This window comes from Rutidosis leptorrhynchoides, chromosome 4, assembly GCF_046630445.1.
Source record: "Rutidosis leptorrhynchoides isolate AG116_Rl617_1_P2 chromosome 4, CSIRO_AGI_Rlap_v1, whole genome shotgun sequence".
Taxonomy (NCBI): Eukaryota; Viridiplantae; Streptophyta; class Magnoliopsida; order Asterales; family Asteraceae; genus Rutidosis; species Rutidosis leptorrhynchoides.
The window spans coordinates 478,230,487-478,257,624 of NC_092336.1; positions in this window are offsets into that span (position 1 = coordinate 478,230,487).

Consider the following 27,138-nt stretch of genomic DNA (forward strand, 5'->3'; position numbering starts at 1 on the left):
TGGGACGTTTTAATTGACAAATTTCTTAAACAATTCTTTCCTGCATCTAAAGCCGTAAGACTTCAAGCAGAAATTGTTACGTTCACACAGAAGCCAAATGAAACTCTATATGAGGCGTGGACAAGATATGGAAAGTTATTAAGAGGATGTCCGCAACATGGTTTAGACACCTGTCAAATAGTACAAATATTCTACCGAGGATGCGACATCACTACAAGAAAAGACATAGATATAGCAGCTGGTGGTTCTATTATGAAGAAAACCGAAACTGATGCTTACAAAATTATTGATAACACTGCTTCCCACTCGCATGAGTGGCACCAAGAAAAAGATATCGTTAGATCATCTAAAGCAGCTAGAGCCGATTCTAGCCATGACTTAGATTCCATTTCCGCAAAGATAGATGCTGTGGAGAGACGAATGGAAAAGATGACTAAGGATATTCACTCAATACGAATTAGTTGTGAGTAGTGTGGAGGACCACATTTGACAAAAGATTGTCTCAGTATTGAATTAACAATGGAACAAAGAGAGAATATTTCATACATAAACCAAAGGCCTGGAAATAATTATCAGAATAATTATCAACCGCCAAGACCGATTTACAATCAAACTCAGAATTATAACCGAAATATTCCATACAACAACCAACAAGGTCCTAGCAATCAACAAGTATCCAATAATACTTATAATCAGCAAAGACCAAATTTTCAAAACAAACCACCACAACAAACCGATGATAAAAAGCCGAATTTAGAAGATATGATGACAAAGCTAGTTGAAACTCAAACGCAGTTTTTCACATCTCAAAAACAAACTAATGAACAAAATGCTCAAGCATTTAGAAATCAACAAGCTTCTATTCAAAATCTGGAACAAGAAGTAAGTAACCTAGCAAGGTTAATAGGTGAAAGAAAACCGGGAAGTTTACCTAGTGATACAAATGCTAACCCCCGGAATGAAACAGCTAAAGCCATTACCACAAGAAGTGGTACAACACTTAAACCACCTGAAATACCTGTAACTTCTGATGAAACTATTCCTACTCCACAAGAACCACAACCTGATCAAGATAAGGAAAAAGAACCGGTAGTTGAAAAGGTTAATGAAAATAACACAGTTAAGGATAAACCTTATGTTAAACCATACCAACCACCACTTCCTTATCCGAGTAAAATGAAGAAAGAAAAACTTGAAGCCGAGCAATCCAAATTCTTGGATATGTTTAAACAGATAAATGTAAATCTTCCTTTCATTGATGTGATTTCAGGAATGCCTAGATATGCTAAATTCTTGAAAGATCTAATCTCAAATAGAAAGAAAATGGAAGAACTCTCGGCTGTTACTATGAATGCTAATTGTTCAGCAGTGCTGTTGAATAAGATACCAGAAAAACTATCTGATCCAGGAAGTTTCACAATTCCATGTTTTCTGGGTAGTCTTAGTTCAATAGAAGCATTGGCAGACTTAGGTGCTAGTATAAATCTAATGCCGTATTCACTATACACTAAACTAGACCTTGGAGAATTAAAACCAACCAGAATAAGCATACAACTAGCCGATAGATCAATAAAATATCCTAGAGGGATAATGGAGAACATGCTAGTTAAAGTTGGTACTTTAGTATTTCCAGAAGATTTTGTTGTTTTGGACATGGAAGAAGATTCTCAAGTTCCTCTCATATTAGGAAGACCATTCTTAAACACGGCTAAAGCAATGATAGACGTGTTCGGTAAGAAACTGACCCTAAGTATAGAGGATGAGAGTGTTACCTTTTCAGTTGATAGAGCAATGCAACAGCCACAATCTGCAGATGATACATGTTATTATATTCAAACTATAGATGCACATGCAGAATTATTAGAAGAATTTCCAGAATTACAAGGAACAGGAGAATGTTCTTTAGGAGAAGGTAATGAACCAATTGATGAAGCTGAAATGTTAGCTACACTTATAGCTAATGGATATGAACCAACAACAGAAGAAATTCAAATGCTAAAAGAAGAAGACAGATATCGATATAAATCATCGATAGAAGAACCTCCGAAATTAGAGTTAAAGCCACTTCCAAACCATTTGGAATACGCTTATTTACATGGTGAATCTGAATTACCTGTAATAATATCGTCTTCTCTTACTGAAAATGAGAAATCACAACTCATTTCTGTGTTGAAAGCTCATAAACCAGCCATTGCATGGAAGATTCATGATATTAAAGGAATAAGTCCTTCGTATTGCACACATAAAATCCTTATGGAAGAAGGTCATAAAACGTATGTGCAACGCCAACGAAGACTAAATCCTAATATGCAAGATGTAGTTAAGAAAGAGATTATTAAACTGCTAGATGCAGGTTTGATATATCCAATTTCTGATAGTCCATGGGTAAGCCCAGTTCAATGCGTACCTAAGAAGGGTGGCATGACTGTCATTACAAATGAGAAAAATGAGCTTATTCCTACTAGGACTGTAACAGGATGGCGTGTATGTATTGATTATAGAAAATTAAATGACGCCACCAGAAAAGATCACTTTCCCTTACCTTTCATAGATCAAATGTTGGAAAGATTAGCCGGAAATAGTTACTATTGTTTTCTAGATGGATTTTTCGGATATTTTCAAATTCCAATAGCACCCGAAGATCAAGAGAAAACCACATTCACGTGCCCTTATGGTACTTTTGCTTACAAACGCATGCCATTTGGACTTTGTAACGCCCCTGCAACCTTTCAAAGGTGTATGATGGCGATTTTTCATGACATGATAGAAGAATGCATGGAAGTATTCATGGATGACTTTTCAGTCTTCGGTGATACATTTAAATCATGTCTAGTTAATCTGGAACGAATGCTAATTAGATGCGAAAAATCAAATCTAGTACTTAATTGGGAGAAATGCCATTTCATGGTTAAAGAAGGCATCGTTCTTGGACATAAAATTTCAAAAGAAGGAATTGAAGTGGATAGAGCTAAAGTAGATGTAATTGCTAAACTTCCACATCCCACAAATGTTAGAGGAGTTAGGAGTTTTCTAGGGCATGCCGGTTTTTACCGACGTTTCATAAAAGATTTTTCTAAAATTGCCACTCCTATGAATAAACTCCTAGAAAAGGATGCTCCATTCATCTTTTCAGATGAATGTATCAAATCTTTTAATATTCTTAAAGAAAAACTCACTAATGCACCGATCATGATAACACCAAATTGGAATCTACCATTTGAACTAATGTGCGATGCAAGTGATTTTGCAATGGGAGCCGTTTTAGGACAAAGGATTGAAAAACGATTTCAACCTATATATTATGCTAGTAAGACATTACAAGGAGCACAAACAAACTATACAACTACTGAAAAAGAACTCCTTGCTATTGTCTTTGCTTTTGACAAATTTCGATCATATCTCGTTCTAGCAAAAACGGTGGTCTATACCGACCATTCTGCTCTTAGATACCTATTTTCAAAACAAGATGCTAAACCAAGATTAATCCGTTGGATCTTACTCTTACAAGAGTTTGATATTGAAATCCGAGATAAAAGAGGAGCAGAAAATCTCGCCGCTGATCATCTTTCTCGTCTTGAAAATCCCGAATTAGAAGTTCTAAATGAATCGGCCATACAAGACAACTTTCCTGATGAATATCTATTGAAGATAGATTATAAAGAAATCCCATGGTTTGCAGACTATGCAAACTACTTAGTTTGTGGATTCCTTGAAAAAGGATTATCGTACCAAAGACGAAAGAAATTCTTTAGTGATATAAAACACTATTTCTGGGAAGATCCACATCTGTTTAAAAGTTGTCCCGATGGAATAATACGCCGATGTGTATTTGGAGATGAAGCTAGTAAAATTTTAAACCATTGTCACACAGGACCAACAGGAGGGCATTATGGGCCTCAACTAACAGCAAGAAAAGTTTATGAAGCTGGATTCTATTGGCCTACAATTTACAAAGACGCACACCTTCTTTGCAAATCCTGTGATGCTTGTCAAAGGGTCGGAAAAATAAGTCAACGTGATGAAATGCCACAAAATGTCATCCAAGTATGTGAAGTATTTGACATTTGGGGTATTGACTTTATGGGTCCATTTCCAAAATCTCATAATAATCTATATATACTCGTAGTCATTGATTATGTATCTAAATGGGCGGAAGCACAAGCTCTCCTAACTAACGATGCACGAGTTGTAGTCAACTTTTTAAAACGTCTTTTTGCAAGGTTTGGAACACCGAAAGCTTTAATAAGTGATCGGGGTACTCATTTCTGTAATAATCAACTTGAGAAAGTTCTTAAAAGATATGGAGTAACTCATAAAATCTCCACCGCATATCATCCACAAACAAGTGGACAAGTTGAAAATACCAACCGAGCTTTAAAACGTATTCTAGAGAAAACCGTAGGATCAAATCCGAAGGAATGGTCCATTAAATTGGAGGATGCACTCTGGGCTTTTAGAACAGCCTACAAAACTCCAATTGGAACCACACCTTTTAGACTTGTTTATGGAAAAGCATGTCATCTTCCAGTAGAAATTGAACACAAAGCATTTTGGGCTTTGAAAACATGTAATCTTGATTTACATGAAGCTGGACGTCTACGATTAAGTCAACTAAACGAATTAGAAGAATTAAGACATGAAGCATACGAAAATTCGTTAATCTATAAAGAAAGAACGAAGAAATGGCATGATAAAAGAATCAGAAGTTCAAAAGAATTTAAAGAAGGAGACAGAGTTCTTCTTTTCAATTCACGATTCAAGCTATTTCCTGGAAAATTGAAATCAAGATGGTCTGGACCATTCATAGTCAAAAGAGTTTTCCCATACGGAACGATAGAATTGATAAATTCAAATGGGATTGAATTTAAAGTTAATGGTCACAGAGTTAAACATTACATACATGGTCCGATGGAAGTCGACAACGAAGTTAATCACAATTTCGACACCACAGCTAACTAAGTGTGGGGAGAATCAAGTCTTTAAAGGATAATATGTATTTCTGTTAGAGTTAGATCGTCTGTTTTCGTGTAGTTCTCGAAAATGGAACCCGAATGGTCTTTCCCTAGCAGACCCTAAAGAACTAGTCTTCTCCCCCCATTCTGAATTTTTATTTTTTTAGGTTTTTACGAAATGAAGACTGCCTGTGAACTAAACCATGGTCTAATGCTACACGCTTTGATCACTAAAAGAAATAATGACATACTACCAAGCGAATTAGTATCAGTAATCAGAGAAAGAATGGACAGAGTTAGAAAAGAATCCAGATGCGAAGATAATAAGTTAAAATTTGGTAAAGGAAAATCAAAATCCGCAGCGAAAAGAAGAGCACGACACCTAGAAAGATGTCACAAATGCGGAAAATGGTCACATGGAGGTAAATGTTCAAATAATCAAACCTATTCAAATACCGAATTTGTTACTTTATGCAGAGACGGACCGTTCATATGTTTAGAAGAAAAGACACTGAATGCTCGAGGTTACGCCTACGCAGCCATGGAAAACCAATTAAACCGACTATCTTATGAATGGAATAGATCATATAACTAAGAAATCTATTTCACAGGTATGTCTGTACAGTTTTTATTTTTATTTTTATTTTTAACCTTTTGATAATAAACGCTAATTTGTTCGCTAAAAAGTATTAAATTGGTATTGAATAAAATTAGGTTTGGCGACCGAAATTATTGATATCATTCAAAAATTTATTACATCACTGCGAAATTTAACGTTTATTCTTAAGGTATAAATATCTTTAAACAATCAACCCAAAATATTTCAAAAATTCGTCATGAGTTAAATTAGGTCTTGAAACCGAAATTACTTTACCGAAAAGAGGGGCGCATATTTTTGATAATATTTGATTGATTAAAGTGGGATAAAAAGACAAAAAGATTTTTAATTTTATTTTTACCATGTTTTTAATCTTAATATTTAAATCTTAAATTAATATTGTAAACTTTATAAAAACAATATATTTAAAATTGTAAATATTTGAAAAATTAATATAAGTTTGGTATGAATTTATAATATGAATTTTTAAATTAAGTTTGGTGTGAATTTTTAATTTTTAATTTTTAATTTTGAATTTTATATTTAAGTTGTGTGAATTTAAAAACAAAAATTTACTTTATCTCATTTAAGTTAAGAATATGATTTTTAAAATTCATCGTAAGTTGAAGACTAGGTCTTTGAACCGAAATTGCTTTACCCAAGGGAGGGACGAGAACTTTTATTATCATTATTTTTAATCTTATTGAATTAAAGTATGCCAAAAACATTGAAAAAACCCAAAAATCTTAGCTTTTAAAACAATCGCTACAAAAAGACAAATTTTAAAATTTTGTCGAAGGACGGACTAGGACATCGATCCGAAACGACCTCGTCCTAAATAACAAGGGAAACAAAATTTTAAAAATTAAATACTTAATTGTTTTATAAGTTAAAGATTATATAAAAAAAAAAAAAAAAAAGAGAGCAAACTCCGCGACTCACGGAGTATGAAGTGAAAAACCTCCGCGACTCGCGGAGGGACCGAAAATCAGAAAAAAAAATAAAAGAGCTGAACGATCAGTTTATCAACTTCACACTCCACACCCGAAAAACACTGCGAAAACTGCACCCGAAAAAACCCGAAAAACAACCCCAAAAATCCCAATTTTTAACCGTTAATCACCAAATTTTTTGCTAAAATCATGTTGAGAAGGATGCTATCTAAGAATTACTCAAGAAAAACGGTAAATTTCTACACCTAAACACCATTTAATCCGAATTTTGGTGTTCTTGAGCTATTTTTTCCCCAATTTGATTTTGATGCTTTTTAGTGTAATTAGGCTTAAATTGTTTATGTATTATGCTTGTATAACCTAGATTGATGCTGTTTAACATGATTAGAAGCCTTAAACTTCAAATTTTGAGTAATCTAGGGTTTGTGTTCTTGAGCAAATTTGGGGCTTTTTGATATAAACAGGTCATGGCCGATTTTTGTCATGAATTATTGCTAAATTGAGTAGTGTAACATGTCTAGGTAGTTAAATGATCCAAACTTTGAGCCTAAACATGATTTTGAGAATTAAAGTGGACTTTTTCAAGTCTAAAATTCATGAACTTGATTTTGAAAGATAATGCCATTTGAGACTTGTTTAATTGCTAGTAATGATTATTTTGACATGTTATTTGAGTTGAATGTTTATGAACTTGGCGAACATTTTCGTATATGCTTATTTGAAAAAGTGTAGATTTGATAAAAATGTGAAAATGAGCTTAAGTTTGATATAAATTGATAATGTCATTGTAATTATTTTGATGGATGATTTTGCTGACACTAATGCATATTTGGATGCACAAAATTTGTGTTTGATGTGTTTTGCAGAATGAAAGGGGTGAATCTTCATCCCAAGCCCGCAATGCTCCTGCTGAGAATTTGGAACAACAGGAGGTGGATAACTACTACAAGCAGGATGTACCTCATCCAGTCATGACCTTTTCCGATATGCATTTGGAAGAGTTGCACCCGAACCTGAGATTTGACAGACTTTGGATAGATTATCCAAAATATCAACGGGGTTTGCATACTCTTCACTCTAAGGTTGTTGAGGTACCGAGGGTCATAGAATGGGGACCCTTAGAAGCTGTAGAATTGGCCGGGCCAATTAGGGAATTACTTGTACAGAGGTATGGTAATTCTTCTTTTAATGACTGGATATGTTTATTCACCATACGCAGACCTGTATATAAAGTATGGTGTGAAGAGTTGTTATGTAGTATAGAGTTGAATGATCGGGTAGCTAGTTTAACCGATCGTTCTTTTATTAGATTTTTGTTAGGCGGTTCGATGCGCCACATGTCTTTACTGGACATGGCTCAGGCTTTACGTATATATACGCCTGAGGAGTTAGCGTCTGCCGATTGTAGAGGATTGATACTAAACGGTAGAAAGATAGATGAGAATTTTGATACACACGGTGTGTGGAGTCAAATGACAAGCCATCACCGTTTCAAAGGGGGAAATTACTCTTATTTGGATATAGATAGAGCCGAATTAAGAGTGATACATAGGTTTTTAGCTAATTCGATTACACAAAGGGGTAAAAACAAGGAAAAAGTAAATGAACAAGATTTGTTTTACCATATGTGTATTCGAGACCCACAAAGCGCTGTAAGTATACCATATTGTGTGGGTTATTATTTATCAGCTATGGTTCGGGGGATGCGACCACATAGCATAATAGGAGGTGGTATTTTTATTACTTTGATTGGTGAATATCTCGGTGTGGATATAAGTCGGGGGGGATTATTACTAGAAGAGCCGGAACCCCGCGATACTATAGGTTTAAATGTATACCATGGTGCGAAGGTTTTGATGAGGCGAAATAACGCCGCAGTACGATACCATGGTAGACATCCACAGGTGGAGAGAAACCAACAACAAGGTAATGTAGGAGGGGGGAATGAGATGCAAGAAATGCATAGGTTTATAGCTTCTCAGGAATACGAAAATGCTAGACAGAGTGCATTTGAAGATTGGCAAGTTCATCAGAATCAGATCATAGCTCATTGCCAACATATAGGTAGAAACTATATTCCTACACCGAAACCCGTCTTCCCTCCTTGGTCGATAGAGATGCAGCCACCATATCCTACGTATGACCCTGCCGAAGCATTTTATAGCACTTATGGTTATGCCTGGAACCCCTATTGGTACCAATATCATCCTTAGTTTACTTATTATTTTTTTTATTTTGTAATTTGTAATTATTGATACATTTAATATTTTTGTTAATATTATAATCATTTTTATAATTATCTAACTTTTATTCTTAGATTTTAATAATTTTTGAATGTGGGGTAATATACCAAACTTCAAAAATATGTATATATGTTTGCAGTTTATCTTATGTACACAACAGGGTAAAACAACGCATTTTCAAAGACTGGCATTAAGTTCAGCAAAAGCAACTAATTTTGACGACAAGATGCAAAATATATGTGAAATAACAACAAGACGGAATGAACAAATGATGTGCACCATTTATCATTCAGCAAACAAACGCCAATATATTTGGAAACTTTGGTAAAAATTTAATCATTTTCACACAAATCACCCTCAATAATTTAAATTGTTACTGATTTCTTGCAAATGAGGGCATTGCAAGATCTTAAGTGTGGGAAGGGGTTAAATTCTTTCGGATTTTAACATTTTTTACTTTATACACTTGGTTACCATTAAAAATACTAGTAAAGCAGTAGTTGTATTAGAATCTAGTGCTCTCTGATAAAAAAGAACAGCCCTAGTCTTATATACTGACTACCCAATTCTAGTAAAATTTTTCAAAATTTTCAATTAAATGAATTCAAAATCATGTTTATACATATTTATGAACGATAAAACTAGGTTTTAACACCGAAATTATTGTTACCTCGGAAAGGACATAAATTGAGAAACAAACTAAAATGTTAAAATTCATTTAAAATGGAATAGAGGACGATAAAAAGGAAAATAAAAGCCAAGTGTGGGAAAATTTACCAAATTATTTTAAACATATGTCACATATATCTGTAACAAATAACTGAAAATACTTTTGCTTTGGACTAAACTAAACTGTTTTACCCGATGAAAGAAAAGAAGAGATGGATCTACATGATGAATCAATTCCATCATTAAAAGGAAGTAAAGTCTTCCGAAAAAGACACGCGCTTCTTGATTTAGGTCATGAGGTTGTCGTCCAGACCAGCTGTAGGTTGACGAAAAATCTAGAAAAGTCATCACTAAAATCAGCAGGAAATCCACGGACCTCAGCATTAAACAGGGTCGCCAAGTGGTCAGATTTATCCTAACCATGAGAAGGATTTATCTCGTACAATGGGGGGGCACCGTGCAAATTAGCTTGATAAGACTAATGAATCAGATCCCCAGAAAGGATAATCTCCTTAAAGATTAAAAATCAGCTTTTAAGACTGATATTACTCAATCCTAGAGATTGACCTTAAAGATTGAGAATTACAAACTCATGGAATTCGATGATATCTAAACTCGAGCTTAAACGAGAAAATATTTTGATCAAAATTACAAACCGATTTGTTTTCTGAAAACCCTATTTTCAATGCGTTCATTACCATTGAACGTAAAATCCTAGGAATTCACCTGGAATTCATTAGGTCACCTGAACCAAATCGGGTGTCAACCGTAAGAACGGTGGTTGCATAGTGGTCAAAGACAGGACCTTGTGCTAGACCGAAAAATTATAAGGGTGAGCTTTACTATTGCTCCTACCAAGGATAGTAATTGCGTCCGACACGTTATAGACCATAATCAAAAGCATGTCACGGGACATTGCCTTAACAGTTGCTTGTTCAACGCTTTCCTTAACAACCGGACGGTAGTTTACCGAAAGGTAATATACGGAACAAGTAAACTGGACGTGTTGCTTTCCAAATACAAGGTTAGCAAGTGGGTGACACAAAACCGCAAGTTTTGAGCTAAAATTTTCAAATCTGAAACCCACCAAACCCACAAAAATATTTTGCAAACACCGGTAAAGGGTTATTCCAGAAAACTTATCTAGGGTAAAAACTAGATTTAATTTTCAAAAGATCAAATGTTTTCATAAAGATCCAATTTCCTTAATGGATCTAAATTTTTATAGTCATGTGGGACTGTAAACCATATCGTTACTACCATTGTTTATACCGCCGTATAGAAATCACTGATGTACAAAGTGTGAAGAATAAAGAAGTGATTCTAGTATTTCAAGACAATATTGCTTGAGGACAAGCAACGCTCAAGTGTGGGAATATTTGATAATGCTAAAAACGAACATATATTTCATAGCATTATTCCTCAAGAAAGACAAGCTTTTAGTTGCAATTGTTCTATTTACAAGTGATATTCGTTTAAATAATAAAAGGTGAAGACAAAAGACAGATTCGACGAATTGAAGACGCAAACGACCAAAAAGCTCAAAAGTACAAAAGACAATCAAAGAGGTTCCAATTATTGATAAGAAACGTCTCGAAATCACAAGAGTACAAGATTCAAAACGCAAAGTACAAGATATTAAATTGTACGCGAGGACGTTCGAAAATCCGGAACCGGGACCAGAGTCAACTCTTAACACTCGACGCAATGGGCTAAAAATTACAAGTTAACTATGTATATAAATATAATATAATATATAATTAATTATATTAATTATATATATTATATATATATATTAAAAACCGTCGGCAGAGAAAACTCCAAGGACTGAGCTGTAAAATTAACCTCCGCGACTCGCGGAGTTTGAAGGGCATTTTGCCGCGAGTCGCGGAGCCCCAAAAATCAACTCTGGCTATAAAGCCAACCGAATTCTGATCAAAATTATCATCTTTTTTCTCCTCATTCATACGATATATATATATATATATATATATATAATTTATATTTTAATTTTAATTTTAATTTTAATTCTAATAATAAGGGTATGTTAGCGAATGTTGTAAGGGTGTAAGTCGAAATTCTGTCCGTGTAACGCTACGCTATTTTTAATCATTTTAAGTTATGTTCAACCTTTTTATATTAATGTCTCGTAGCTAAGTTATTATTATGCTTATTTAAAACGAAGTAATCATGATGTTGGGCTAATTACTAAAATTGGGTAATTGGGCTTTGTACCATAATTGGGGTTTGGACAAAAGAACGACACTTGTGGAAATTAGACTATGGGCTATTAATGGGCTTTATATTTGTTTAACTAAATGAAAGTTTGTTAATGTTAATATAAAGATTTACAATTGGGCGTCCCTATAAATTACCATATACACTCAATCGGACACGATGGGCGGGGTATTTATATGTACGAATAATCGTTCATTTAACCGGACACGGGAATGGATTAATAGCCACTAGAATAATTAAAATAGGGGTGAAATTACATTCAAGGGTAATTGGTGTAATTGTTAACAAAGTAGTAAAACCTTGGATTACACGCAGTCGATAACCTGGTGTATTCATTAAACAAAGTATTAAAACCTTGTTACAATTCGAATCCCCAATTAGTTGGAATATTTAACTTCGGGTATAATAATAATTTGACAAGGACACTTGCAATTTATATTTATGACTGATGGACTGTTATGGACAAAAACCAGACGGACATATTAAATAATCCAGGACAAAGGACAATTAACCCATGGGCATAAAACTAAAATCAACACGTCAAACATCATGATTACGGAAGTTTAAATAAGCATAATTCTTTTATTTCATATTTAATTTCCTTTATTTTATATTTAATTGCACTTCTAATTATCGCACTTTTATTTATTGTTATTTAATCGCACTTTTAATTATCGTACTTTTTAATTATCGCAATTTTATTTTATCGCATTTTTATTATTCGCAATTTCATTATCGTTATTTACTTTACGCTTTAATTTAAGTCTTGTATTTATTTTATATTTTACATTAGGTTTTAACTGCGACTAAAGTCTTAAAATCGACAAACCGGTCATTAAACGGTAAAAACCCCCCTTTATAATAATAATATTACTTATATATATATTTGTATTTTTATAAAAGTAAACTAATATAGCGTTGAGCTTTGTTTAAAGATTTCCCTGTGGAACGAACCGGACTTACTAAAAACTACACTACTGTACGATTAGGTACACTGCCTATAAGTGTTGTAGCAAGGTTTAAGTATATCCATTCTATAAATAAATAAATATCTTGTGTAAAATTGTATCGTATTTAATAGTATTTTCGCACTAAAAATAATACTATTTTATATACCATCCCTACAACATCATATACAATGTTTCGATCTATCATGTCGACACATCTATATATATTTCGGAACAACCATAGACACTCTATATGTGAATGTTGGAGTTAGCTATACAGGGTTGAGGTTGATTCCAAAATATATATAGTTTGAGTTGTGATCAATACTGAGATACGTATACACTGGGTCGTGGATTGATTCAAGATAATATTTATCGATTTATTTCTGTACATCTAACTGTGGACAACTAGTTGTAGGTTACTAACGAGGACAGCTGACTTAATAAACTTAAAACATCAAAATATATTAAAAGTGTTATAAATATATTTTGAACATACTTTGATATATATGTATATATTGTTATAGGTTCGTGAATCAACCAGTGGCCAAGTCTTACTTCCCGACGAAGTAAAAATCTGTGAAAGTGAGTTATAGTCCCACTTTTAAAATCTAATATTTTTGGGATGAGAATACATGCAGGTTTTATAAATGATTTACAAAATAGACACAAGTACGTGAAACTACATTCTATGGTTGAATTATCGAAATCGAATATGCCCCTTTTTATTAAGTCTGGTAATCTAAGAATTAGGGAACAGACACCCTAATTGACGCGAATCCTAAAGATAGATCTATTGGGCCTAACAAACCCCATCCAAAGTACCGGATGCTTTAGTACTTCGAAATTTATATCATATCCGAAGGGTGTCCCGGAATGATGGGGATATTCTTATATATGCATCTTGTTAATGTCGGTTACCAGGTGTTCACCATATGAATGATTTTTATCTCTATGTATGGGATGTGTATTGAAATATGAAATCTTGTGGTCTATTATTATGATTTGATATATATAGGTTAAACCTATAACTCACCAACATTTTTGTTGACGTTTTAAGCATGTTTATTCTCAGGTGATTATTAAGAGCTTCCGCTGTCGCATACTTAAATAAGGACGAGATTTGGAGTCCATGCTTGTATGATATTGTGTAAAAACTGCATTCAAGAAACTTATTTTGTTGTAACATATTTGTATTGTAAACCATTATGTAATGGTCGTGTGTAAACAGGATATTTTAGATTATCATTATTTGATAATCTATGTAAAGCTTTTTAAACCTTTATTGATGAAATAAAGGTTATGGTTTGTTTTAAAATGAATGCAGTCTTTGAAAAACGTCTCATATAGAGGTCAAAACCTCGCAACGAAATCAATTAATATGGAACGTTTTTAATCAATAAGAACGGGACATTTCAGTTGGTATCAGAGCGTTGGTCTTAGAGAACTAGAATTTTGCATTAGTGTGTCTTATCGAGTTTGTTAGGATGCATTAGTGAGTCTGGACTTCGACCGTGTTTACTTGAAAAATGATTGCTTAACAAATTTTGTTGGAAACTATATATTTTTAACATGTGAATATTATGTGATATATTAATCTCTTAACGCGTTTGATATTATGTGATAGATGTCTACCTCTAGAACAAGTCTCATTGACTCACCTAATAATAATGAAGAGTCAAATGTAAATTGGAATGATTCGTGGACTGATTCACAAGTTCCCGAAGAGGAACCGGAAGAAGAGTCGGAACCGGAAGAAGAATCGGAACCGGAAGAAGAATCGGAACCGGATGAAGAAATAGAACCGGTGGGGGAAATAATAAAACGGTTAAGTTAAAGAAAATCCTCAACCAACCGACCAAGGTTAATTATGGTCAATGGTGTTTCCGCCAAGGAAGCAAAATATTGAGAGGATTACCAATTCTCCGATGAATCGGATTCAGACGAGAATTCCGATGATGTTATAGAAATTACCCCAACTGAATTTAAAAAGGCAAAAGAAAATAATAAGGGAAAGGGCATAAAAATAGAGAAATCTAATTCCAACCCCGATGAACTTTATATGTATCGTCAACCCCTGAAGTCCTTAAGTTGTAACAATGACCCGGGAACCTCTAAACCACCAGGTTTTTCTAAACCAATGTGGAAAACGACGGCTCGTATTAGGGGAACATCATATATCCCTAGAAACTTGGCAAAACGAACCAAAACCGAAGAAGAAGAAACAAGCGAGTCGGAATAAGATAGTTGTATTCGTGTGGTGTAATATATGTAATATAGTGTGCTTATGCTTTATGATATATGTAAAAATTGCTTGTATTAATAATTTTTTTTTTATGAATCTAACTCTTGTCTATTTTACAGTATAAAAACAAAAAATGGATAGACAACCCAATATTTTAAGAGACCTACTCGGAGACATGATTGATGAAATCTTGTCTAGAGTCGGTCAGAATTCTTCGGCACAACTATTTAAGGCGAGATCAGTTTGTAAGACATTCGGAGAACGTTCCAAGAATGCCTTGGTTTATAAAAGGCTTTCGTTCGAAAGATGGGGGATATCACATTGGGAAATCCATAAGTTACGATGTGTTTACTTTGACGTATATATTGTGGGGAACCCAAATGCTATTTTACGCAATGGGTTAAGAAATTATTTTGACTCAATATATCCGAATATTGGACTTCGTGATTTAGAAAAAGCGGCTAACATGCAACATAAAGAAGCATGTTATGCTTACGGATTAGTAATGTTCGCTTCTCACCAAAGTGAGAACAAGAACATCGGGCTACAACTATTAAACAAAACGTTCTCACAAGTGACGGAGTCGGTAATTGGGGTAAGAAATGAGGTTTTTAGATTGTTACGGGACTGTTGGACATTACGTAACCCTCGTCCCTTTGACGACGTTACAACACGATGTCTTATCAACGGCCATAACGGTTATGTTCCACAAGACAAAGGATGGGAAGTAATCCTAGTAAAAACAGAATGCATGACTTGTTTCTGGACGTATGAATTACGTGTCTTTATTGCCTTTGCTGAACGACTTGTGTACTAGCTAGAATTATCTTCACAACCATCTTGTATCAAATTTATTGTGTGCTATATTTCATGCTATATGTAAAATAAGCGGTATTGTAAGTTTGTAAAATATTGTGAAAAAGTTTGAACGCGAAATATTATTATAATCAGTTTTTCATATAGAATTGTAGTAGTTGAATTGTATATTAGCTACTAAGTATGAACTTAACGGGTAGGTACTACCCGAATTTAAACTTATAAAACGCTAATATGAAGAAAAAGCTTTTATAAATGAGTTCATATTATGCTACAAAATACTATTAACTACTCTTAATATTCTGTATGATTAACTTGTTCCATTTGACTATTTTGAAGGAAATGGCACCGACTACTCGACACACCGTGAATATGAATGAAGAGGAATTCCGTACTTTTCTAGCTTCAAACATAGCCGCAGTACAGGCTGCGCTACATACCAACAATAATCTTGGATCTAGCAGTACAGGAAATCGTGTAGGATGCACCTACAAAGAATTCACTGCCTGCAAACCTTTGGAATTTGATGGAACCGAAGGACCGATCGGATTGAAACGGTGGACCGAGAAGGTCGAATCGGTGTTTGCCATAAGTAAGTGTACTGAAGAGGACAAAGTGAAGTACGCTACGCATACCTTCACAGGTTCTGCGTTAACATGGTGGAATACCTATCTAGAGCAAGTGGGACAAGACGATGCGTACGCACTACCGTGGTCAGCATTCAAGCACTTGATGAACGAGAAGTACCGTCCCAGAACCGAGGTCAATAAGCTCAAGACAGAACTTAGAGGGTTACGAACCCAAGGATTTGATATTACCACGTATGAAAGACGATTCACAGAATTGTGCCTATTGTGTCCGGGAGCATTCGAAGATGAGGAAGAGAAGATCGACGCGTTTGTGAAAGGATTACCGGAAAGAATCCAAGAAGATATAAGTTCACACGAGCCCGCCTCCATACAACAGGCATGTAGAATGGCTCACAAACTAGTGAACCAGATTGAAGAAAGAATTAAAGAATAGACTGCTGAAGAGGCCAATGTGAAGCAAGTCAAAAGAAAGTGGGAGGAAAACGGTGATAAGAATCACCAATACAACAACAACAGCAATTACAACAATAATCGCAACAATTATCCCAACAATCACAACATCAATCGCAACTACAACAAACGGCCTAACAACAACAACAACAACAACAACAGCAACTACAACAATCATCCCAACAACAATAATAACCGCAAGAACAACAACAATCAGAAGCAGCTATGCCAAAGGTGTGAAAAGTATCACTCGGGGTTCTGCACCAAATTTTGCAACAAGTGTAAAAGAAATGGTCATAGCGCGGCAAAGTGTGAGGTCTACGGACCAGGGGTTAATAGAACGAAAGGAACAAATGGTGTCGGAACGAGTAATGGCAGAGCAAGTAGTGTCGGAGCAAGTTATGCCAATGTAGTTTGTTATAAATGTGGAAAACCAGGCCACATTATTAGAAATTGCCCGAACCAGGAGAACACGAATGGACAAGGCCGCGGAAGAGTTTTCAATATTAATGCGGCCTAAACCCTAAACCCTAAACCCTAAACCCTAAACCCTAAACCCTAAACCCTAAACCCTAAACCCTAAACCCTATATATATATATATATATATATATATATATATATATATATATATATATATATATATATATATGGAGCTTGTTACGGGTACGTTTCTTATTGACAATAAATCTGCTTATGTTTTATTTGATTCGGGTGCGGATAGAAGCTATATGAGTAGAGATTTTTGTGCTAAATTAAGTTGTCCATTGACGCCTTTGGATAGTAAATTTTTACTCGAATTAGCAAATGGTAAATTAATTTCAGCAGATAATATATGTCGGAATCGAGAAATTAAACTGGTTAGCGAAACATTTAAGATTGATTTGATACCAGTAGAGTTAGGGAGTTTTGATGTGATAATCGGTATGGACTGGTTGAAAGAAGTGAAAGCAGAGATCGTTTGTTACAAAAATGCAATTCGCATTATACGAGAAAAAGGAAAACCCTTAATGGTGTACGGAGAAAAGGGCAACACGAAGCTACATCTTATTAGTAATTTGAAGGCACAAAAACTAATAAGAAAAGGTTTCTATGCTGTTCTAGCACACGTCGAGAAAGAACAAACTGAAGAAAAGAGCATCAATGATGTTCCCATTGCAAAAGAACTTCCCGATGTATTTCCGAAAGAATTACCGGGATTACCCCCACATCGATCCGTTGAATTTCAAATAGATCTTGTACCAGGAGCTGCACCAATAGCTCGTGCTCCTTACAGACTCGTACCCAGCGAGATGAAAGAACTGCAAAGCCAATTACAAGAACTTTTAGAGCGTGGTTTCATTCGACCAAGCACATCACCGTGGGGAGCTCCTGTTTTGTTTGTCAAGAAGAAAGATGGTACATTCAGGTTGTGTATCGACTACCGAGAGTTGAACAAACTTACCATCAAGAACCGCTACCCACTACCGAGAATCGATGACTTATTTGATCAACTACAAGGCTCGTCTGTTTATTCAAAGATTGACTTACGTTCCGGGTATCATCAAATGAGGGTGAAAGAAGATGATATTCCAAAGACTGCTTTCAGAACACGTTACGGTCATTACGAGTTTATGGTCATGCCGTTTGGTTTAACTAATGCACCAGCTGTGTTCATGGACCTTATGAACCTAGTGTGTGGACCATACCTTGACAAGTTTGTCATTGTTTTCATTGATGGCATACTTATTTACTCAAAGAATGACCAAGAACACGGTGAACATTTGAGAAAGGTGTTAGAAGTATTGAGGAAGGAAGAATTGTACGCTAAGTTTTCAAAGTGTGCATTTTGGTTGGAAGAAGTTCAATTCCTCAGTCACATAGTGAACAAAGAAGGTATTAAGGTGGATCCGGCAAAAATAGAAACTGTTGAAAAGTGGGAAACCCCGAAAACTCCGAAACACATACGCCAGTTTTTAGGACTAGCTGGTTACTACAGAAGGTTCATCCAAGACTTTTCCATAATAGCAAAACCCTTGACTGCATTAACGCATAAAGGGAAGAAATTTGAATGGAATGATGAACAAGAGAAAGCGTTTCAGTTATTGAAGAAAAAGCTAACTACGGCACCTATATTGTCATTGCCTGAAGGGAATGATGATTTTGTGATTTATTGTGATGCATCAAAGCAAGGTCTCGGTTGTGTATTAATGCAATGAACGAAGGTGATTGCTTATGCGTCTAGACAATTGAAGATTCACGAACAAAATTATACGACGCATGATTTGGAATTAGGCGCGGTTGTTTTTGCATTAAAGACTTGGAGGCACTACTTATATGGGGTCAAAAGTATTATATATACCGACCATAAAAGTCTTCAACACATATTTAATCAGAAACAACTGAATATGAGGCAGCGTAGGTGGATTGAATTATTGAATGATTACGACTTTGAGATTCGTTACCACCCAAGGAAGGCAAATGTGGTAGCCGATGCCTTGAGCAGGAAGGACAGAGAACCCATTCGAGTAAAATCTATGAATATAATGATTCATAATAACCTTACTACTCAAATAAAGGAGGCGCAACAAGGAGTTTTAAAAGAGGGAAATTTAAAGGATGAAATACCCAAAGGATCGGAGAAGCATCTTAATATTCGGGAAGACGGAACCCGATATAGGGCTGAAAGGATTTGGGTACCAAAATTTGGAGATATGAGAGAAATGGTACTTAGAGAAGCTCATAAAACCAGATACTCAATACATCCTGGAACTGGGAAGATGTACAAGGATCTCAAGAAACATTTTTTATGGCCGGGTATGAAAGCCGATGTTGCTAAATACGTAGGAGAATGTTTGACGTGTTCTAAGGTCAAAGCTGAGCATCAGAAACCATCAGGTCTACTTCAACAACCCGAAATCCCGGAATGGAAATGGGAAAACATTACCATGGATTTCATCACTAAATTGCCAAGGACTGCAAGTGGTTTTGATACTATTTGGGTAATAGTTGATCGTCTCACCAAATCAGCACACTTCCTGCCAATAAGAGAAGATGACAAGATGGAGAAGTTAGCACGACTGTATTTGAAGGAAGTCGTCTCCAGACATGGAATACCAATCTCTATTATCTCTGATAGGGATGGCAGATTTATTTCAAGATTCTGGCAGACATTACAGCAAGCATTAGGAACTCGTCTAGACATGAGTACTGCCTATCATCCACAAACTGATGGGCAGAGCGAAAGGACGATACAAACGCTTGAAGACATGCTACGAGCATGTGTTATTGATTTCGGAAACAGTTGGGATCGACATCTACCATTAGCAGAATTTTCCTACAACAACAGCTACCATTCAAGCATTGAGATGGCGCCGTTTGAAGCACTTTATGGTAGAAAGTGCAGGTCTCTGATTTGTTGGAGTGAAGTGGGGGATAGACAGATTACGGGTCCGGAGATTATACAAGAAACTACCGAGAAGATCATCCAAATTCAACAACGGTTGAAAACCGCCCAAAGTCGACAAAAGAGCTACGCTGACATTAAAAGAAAAGATATAGAATTTGAAATTGGAGAGATGGTCATGCTTAAAGTTGCACCTTAGAAAGGCGTTGTTCGATTTGGTAAACGAGGGAAATTAAATCCAAGGTATATTGGACCATTCAAGATTATTGATCGTGTTGGACCAGTAGCTTACCGACTTGAGTTACCTCAACAACTCGCGGCTGTACATAACACTTTCCACGTCTCAAATTTGAAGAAATGTTTTGCTAAAAAAGATCTCACTATTCCGTTAGATGAAATCCAAATCAACGAAAAACTTCAATTCATCGAAGAACCCGTCGAAATAATGGATCGTGAGGTTAAAAGACTTAAGCAAAACAAGATACCAATTGTTAAGGTTCGATGGAATGCTCGTAGAGGACCCGAGTTCACCTGGGAGCGTGAAGATCAGATGAAGAAGAAATACCCGCATCTATTTCCAGAAGATTCGTCAACACCTTCAACAGCTTAAAATTTCGGGACGAAATTTATTTAACGGGTAGGTACTGTAGTGACCCGAACTTTTCCATGTTTATATATATTAATTGAGATTGATATTTACATGATTAAATGTTTCCAACATGTTAAGCAATCAAACATGTTAAGACTTGATTAATTGAAATATGTTTCATATAGACAATTGACCACCCAAGTTGACCGGTGATTCACAAACGTTAAAACTTGTAAAAACTATATGATGACATATATATGGATATATATATAGTTAACATGATACTATAATAAGTAAACATATCATTAAGTATATTAACAATGAACTACATATGTAAAAACAAGACTACTAACTTAATGATTTTTAAACGAGACATATATGTAACGATTATCGTTGTAAAGACATTTAATGTATATATATCATATTAAGAGATATTCATACATGATGATATCATGATAATATAATAATCTAAAATCTCATTTGATATTATAAACATTGGGTTAACAACATTTAACAAGATCGTTAACCTAAAGGTTTCAAAACAACACTTACATGTAACGACTAACGATGACTTAACGACTCAGTTAAAATGTATATACATGTAGTGTTTTAATATGTATTTATACACTTTTGAAAGACTTCAATACACTTATCAAAATACTTCTACTTAACAAAAATGCTTACAATTACATCCTCGTTCAGTTTCATCAACAATTCTACTCGTATGCACCCGTATTCGTACTCGTACAATACACAGCTTTTAGATGTTTGTACTTGTAATGACCCGCACTTTTTTGATCGTTCTATACTTATAAGATTAATATTTATATAAATTAAACCTTACCAACATGATAAGCAATCCAAATTGTTAAGATTTATGTTTTTGAAAAGAGTTTTACACAACGTTTGACCGTCTAGTTTGACCGATGATATCACGAACTATACAATATATGATAATTATACATACATATTTAACATGATCTAAGGATGTTTTAATATCTCATTTTGTATTAATAACAAAAAGTCATAAGTATATTTTGAAACTACTAACTTAAGTTTTCAAAACAATAACCATACGTAACGTTATTTGACATAAATACTGATGATTTATAATGTTTATACATATATCGTATAAGTAATGTATTTAATCATTTTTAAAGGACTTTTATACATAAAACAATATAAGTATATTTACAAAAGATAGTTATATTTGAATTCTCGTTTCGTTTCCTCAATAATTCTATACGTATATCTAGGGTACTATACACAGCTTCTAGAAGTATTTACTATTGGTATATACCAATAGAAATCTTCAATTATTGGAATAATATGTCATTCATGACATAATAAATTTTAACTTATCTTAGATATTTTCACTAAAAACCAAATTTTCAAGCCTATAAATAAGCACCATTTCTAACTCATTTTTACACATTCATTTTCCAAATTTTACTTCCAATTTTCACACACACTTGCAAGAACTCTCTCAACTTTTATTTTACTACTTCTTTCCAGCAACTTTACATTTTAAACTTGAGGTAAAAACTCTACTTCAACTCTTTTTCAATTCATATATTTATAGCTATATATATAAGAGTTTATAAACTAGAACATAGTTTGAATGATTTCAAACTTGTTCGCAAACTAAATAGATCCTTCTAACTTAACTTTTAAAATACTTCAAGACCTGTAATATAACTTAAAAATATGCTAATTTAACAAGGTATAACTTGGTTTTTCAAAGAACACCTTAAAAACTGTTTTTATGACGTCGGAGTGCAACCGGGGGCTGTTTTGGGTTGGATAATTAAAAACCATCTTAAACTTTGAATTGGAGGTTTATTTTCTGGAAAAATTATTTTTACTATGAATATGATAACACATAAAAATTTCATGATTTAACTCAAAGTATAAGTATTTTTAGAAAAATAATCATTTAAGGTTGTTTACATGATGGAAAATGATTAACTTCATAAGTTTCACTAAAGTTTGACCTATGACCTGTGATTTCGAATACAAACTAAGGTATTTACAGTTCATAGTCTTAAAGAGGGACTCGATCCAAGGAAGTGGCAAGTTGAATCAACGAAAACGGAGTTGTAACGAAGAAACTATGACCAAAACGAGATCGGATATCTAAGACTAGTTTGGCTACGAAAATAATTGGAGAAAATTAAATAAATCACATCTTTTTTAAAATAACATGATATTTTATATATATGTACTCATAATTTAATTTTATATGGTTCAGGATCACCCGTAAACAATACGAGAAGATTAATCATAAGATCCCATGATTGTACGCAACACGTCATTTGACAACACCGGTACTTTATGTACGCAACACGTCATTTGACAACACCGGTACCATGGGTCAAGATTAATCTCGACCAATACATATACGATGGGGGTTTTTATTTATTTCATTGGGGGTTTATTAAACACCTAAAAATGAACCATTAAAATTGAATTACTAACATCGGACTGCTAACTACGGACTAAGAAATTATTAAAACTATTAAAAGTATAAAAAGTATATATATGTGACGATTGTTTAAAATAGAAATATATTGATAAACTATATATGGATAGGTTCGTGATATCAATCGGAGACCAAGTCGAAATTACATATCTTCAAGACGAAAGTGAGTATATAGTCCCACTTTTAAACTCTAAATATTTCGGGATGAGAATACATGTATTTTATGTTTAACGTTATGGACACAAGTAACTGAAAAATATATTCTACGTTGAGTTGTACCACTGGCATACTTCCCTGTAGCTTGGTAACTAATATTTACAGCGGTATTGTAAACGCGAATCCTGTTGATAGATCTATCGGGCCTGACAACCCCAACCGGACTGGACGACCAGTATTCAACGGTTGCACAGTACTTCGTTTCGTGACTACACTTGGTACGGTATAGTAAGATTTCATAATAAAGGGAATATGCAACGTGATTAAATGTTAAGTATGGTTACCAAGTGCTCAACCACTTAGAATATTTTTATTAAACTGTTTATATATGAAATCTTGTGGTCTATATATATATTGCTGCCGGCACTAAACCTATATCTCACCAACTTTATGTTGACGTTTTAAACATGTTTATTCTCAGGTGATAATTAGAAGTTTCCGCTGCATTATGTTGAATTTGAGCAGGATCTTGCGTACGCATATTTGTGTCAAAAATAAAACTGCATACCCGAGGATTTGTGTTGTAAAATATACTAGAAATCGTGTTGTTATCATTATTTGTAAAGTTTGTAAGTCGAAGATTATCGCTAAACGATAATCATCTTTCTATCGTCTAAAGCTTGTATCAAAAATAAGATTTGTGGTTTGTAATGTAAAATATATGCAGTTTTCTTTTAAAAATGTCTCATATAGAGGTCAATACCTCGCAATGAAATCATACGTTATCTAACTCGTTCTTAGGGTTAAGGACGGGTTATGACATGTGGTATCAGAGCGGTGGTCTTAGCGAACCAGGTTTGCATTAGTGTGTCTAACTGATAAGTCGTTAGGATACATTAGTAAGTCTGGACTTTGACCGGGTCTGATTTCAAAAACCATTGCTTATCACTGTTGGTTAAAATTTATATGTAAATATTATGTAGTACTAATGAGTTAGTTGTGGTGTGATAGATGTCGGGCTCAAAACTTATTATCACATTCAGCGACTCCGAATCAGAATCTTCAGATGGTGTTCCAGTCATTAACCTATCCAATGACGCAAATAATATCTTTGGGGAAGACTCACAAATTCCGGATGAACCAACTATAGAAAATCTGGAAAGTGAACCCGAGGAGGAAAGTGAACCCGAGGAAATTACGAAAGACAAGTTCGAACAAGGAAAGAAACAAAAAGCTATTGAATTAGAAAATTCAAATCCCGAGTTTAGGGAGGATGATGTGGCACCAACTCCACTAAACACTACCACCCCTATTCCCGCTATTCCTATTCGTGCTGTCCCGGCATCTAGTTCTTCAGCCCCACCGCCAAAATATAGGCAGACAGCTAGGATAAGCGTTAGGCCATTCATTGGAACTAAACGTCCTAGAAAATAGACCAAACGATGCGCTGCCGTATTAAACCATGGGATCATATAATGTTTTGTATAATATTATTAGTGTGGTTTGCTTAATGTTCGATGTAAGATAAGCATATGTAAAATAGTGAAGTGTGAAATGCAATAATTTTCCATGGTTAAGTATTATTTAGATTGTAGTAATTGGTTCGGTACTAAGCTATTAAGTATGAACATTAACGGGTAGGTACTACCCTAGATATAATTATAAAACGCTAATAAGAAGAAAAGGCTTTTATAATAATACCTGGTTCATATTATTAATAAGCTATAATGTACTGTAAATATACACTACATCTATAATATTCCATGTGAATAATTATTTTTTTTTCATTCTTATAGAAGAATATGGCGCGATTGAACCGAATGACGGAACAAGAAATCCAGGAACTCATCAATCAGCGAGTGAACGACAGAATGTTATGGGTCGAGGCTGCAAGAGGTGCTGCAGTTAACCCAAATCCTCGTGTGGGGTGCACTTACAAAACTTTTCAAGCTTGCAAGCCCTCATCATTCAGTGGAACAGAAGGACCGATCGGTTTAACCCGGTGGATAGAAAAGATGGAAACTGTGTTCAAAATCAGTGGTTGTGTTGAAAAGGACATGACCAAATACGCATCGTGCACTTTACAAGATAGTGCACTCACGTGGTGGAAAAATTATGTGAAGGCTGTAGGAGGAGATGTAGCTTATGATACTCCGTGGGAAGAATTCAAAACAATGTTAATCAATGAATATTGTCCAAGGAACGAGGTTAGGAAGTTGGAAGATGAGTTACGAAGTCTGAAGGTTATTGGTACTGAAATCACCAACTACAATCAGCGATTCATGGAATTAGTTTTGCTATGCCCTGAATTGGTTCCAACCGAAGAACGGAAGATTGAAATGTACAAAGATGGTTTGCCCAAAAAGGTCAAGGCAAATGATACAGCATCGAAGCCTAAGACAATTCATGAAGCTATAACCATGGCAAACGAGCTAATGGATCAGGTCATTTTGGATAAGAAAGCATTCAATACTGATGTGAAGGTATCAGGTAACAAGAGAAAGTGGAATGGAAGCTATGATCGAGGTAATCAACAACAAACTTTTAAGAAACAAGAAACCCCGAAAGGTGCGGGTAGTGGTTCAGGTTTTGGTTACAAAGGACAAAGTCCTTTATGCAACCGATGTCACAAACATCACTTTGGTTACTGTAGTGTGGTATGCAACAAATGTAATCGACAGGGTCATCTTGCTGAAGATTGTAGGGCTCTCGTTACGAATACAAATGGTGCCAAGACTCCTGCCACCAACGCAAATAGAACTGCTTTGGCTACCATTACTTGTTTTGGGTGTGGAAAACAAGGCCACTATAAGAGCCAGTGCCCGAATCCAGAGAAGAATATCGGACCTGCACGTGGAAGAGCATTTGTTATTAATGCTAAAGAGGCATGTGAAGACCCGGAGCTTGTTACGGGTACGTTTACCATTAATAACTTATCCGCATCTATTATATTTGATACTGGTGCTGATAGAAGTTACGTGTGTAGAGACTTTCACGCTAAATTGAATTGTTCATCATTACCTCTCGATGCTAAGTACATGATTGAGTTAGCTAATGGTAAACTAATTAAAGCCGATAAAATTTGCCGTGATTGTAAAATAAATTTAGCCGGAGAAACGTTTAAAATTGACTTGATACCCGTAGAATTAGGAAGTTTTGATGTAATAGTCGGCATGGACTGGATGTCCAAAATAGGAGCTGAAGTTGTGTGCGCCAAGAAGGCAATTCGCATTCCTCGTAAGGATAAAACGCCAGTAATGATTTATGGAGAGAAGGGTAACTCAAAGCTAAAACTCATTAGTTATTTGAAAGCTCAAAAGTGCTTGAAGAAAGGGTGCTATGCTATCTTAGCACATGTTAATAAAGTCGAAACAAAGGAAAAAGTGAAGAGCATCAATGACGTGCCTGTGGCAAGAGATTTTCCTGAAGTCTTTCCGGAAAAGTTGCCGGGATTACCTCCATTTAGATCTGTAGAATTTCAAATAGATTTAGTACCAGGAGCTGCACCAGTGGCTCGTGCTCCATATAGACTTGCACCGTCCGAGTTAAAAGAACTTCAGAGTCAGTTAAAAGAATTACTGGATCATGGATTCATACGACCAAGTACTTCACCGTGGGGAGCTCCGATTCTATTTGTTAAAAAGAAAGATGGATCTTTTAGGATGTGTATAGATTATCGTGAATTAAATAAGTTAACTATCAAGAATCGGTATCCACTACCGAGAATTGACGACTTATTTGATCAACTCCAAGGATCATGTGTGTACTCAAAAATTGACTTAAGGTCGGGCTATCATCAATTACGTGTCAAAGAAGAAGATATACCG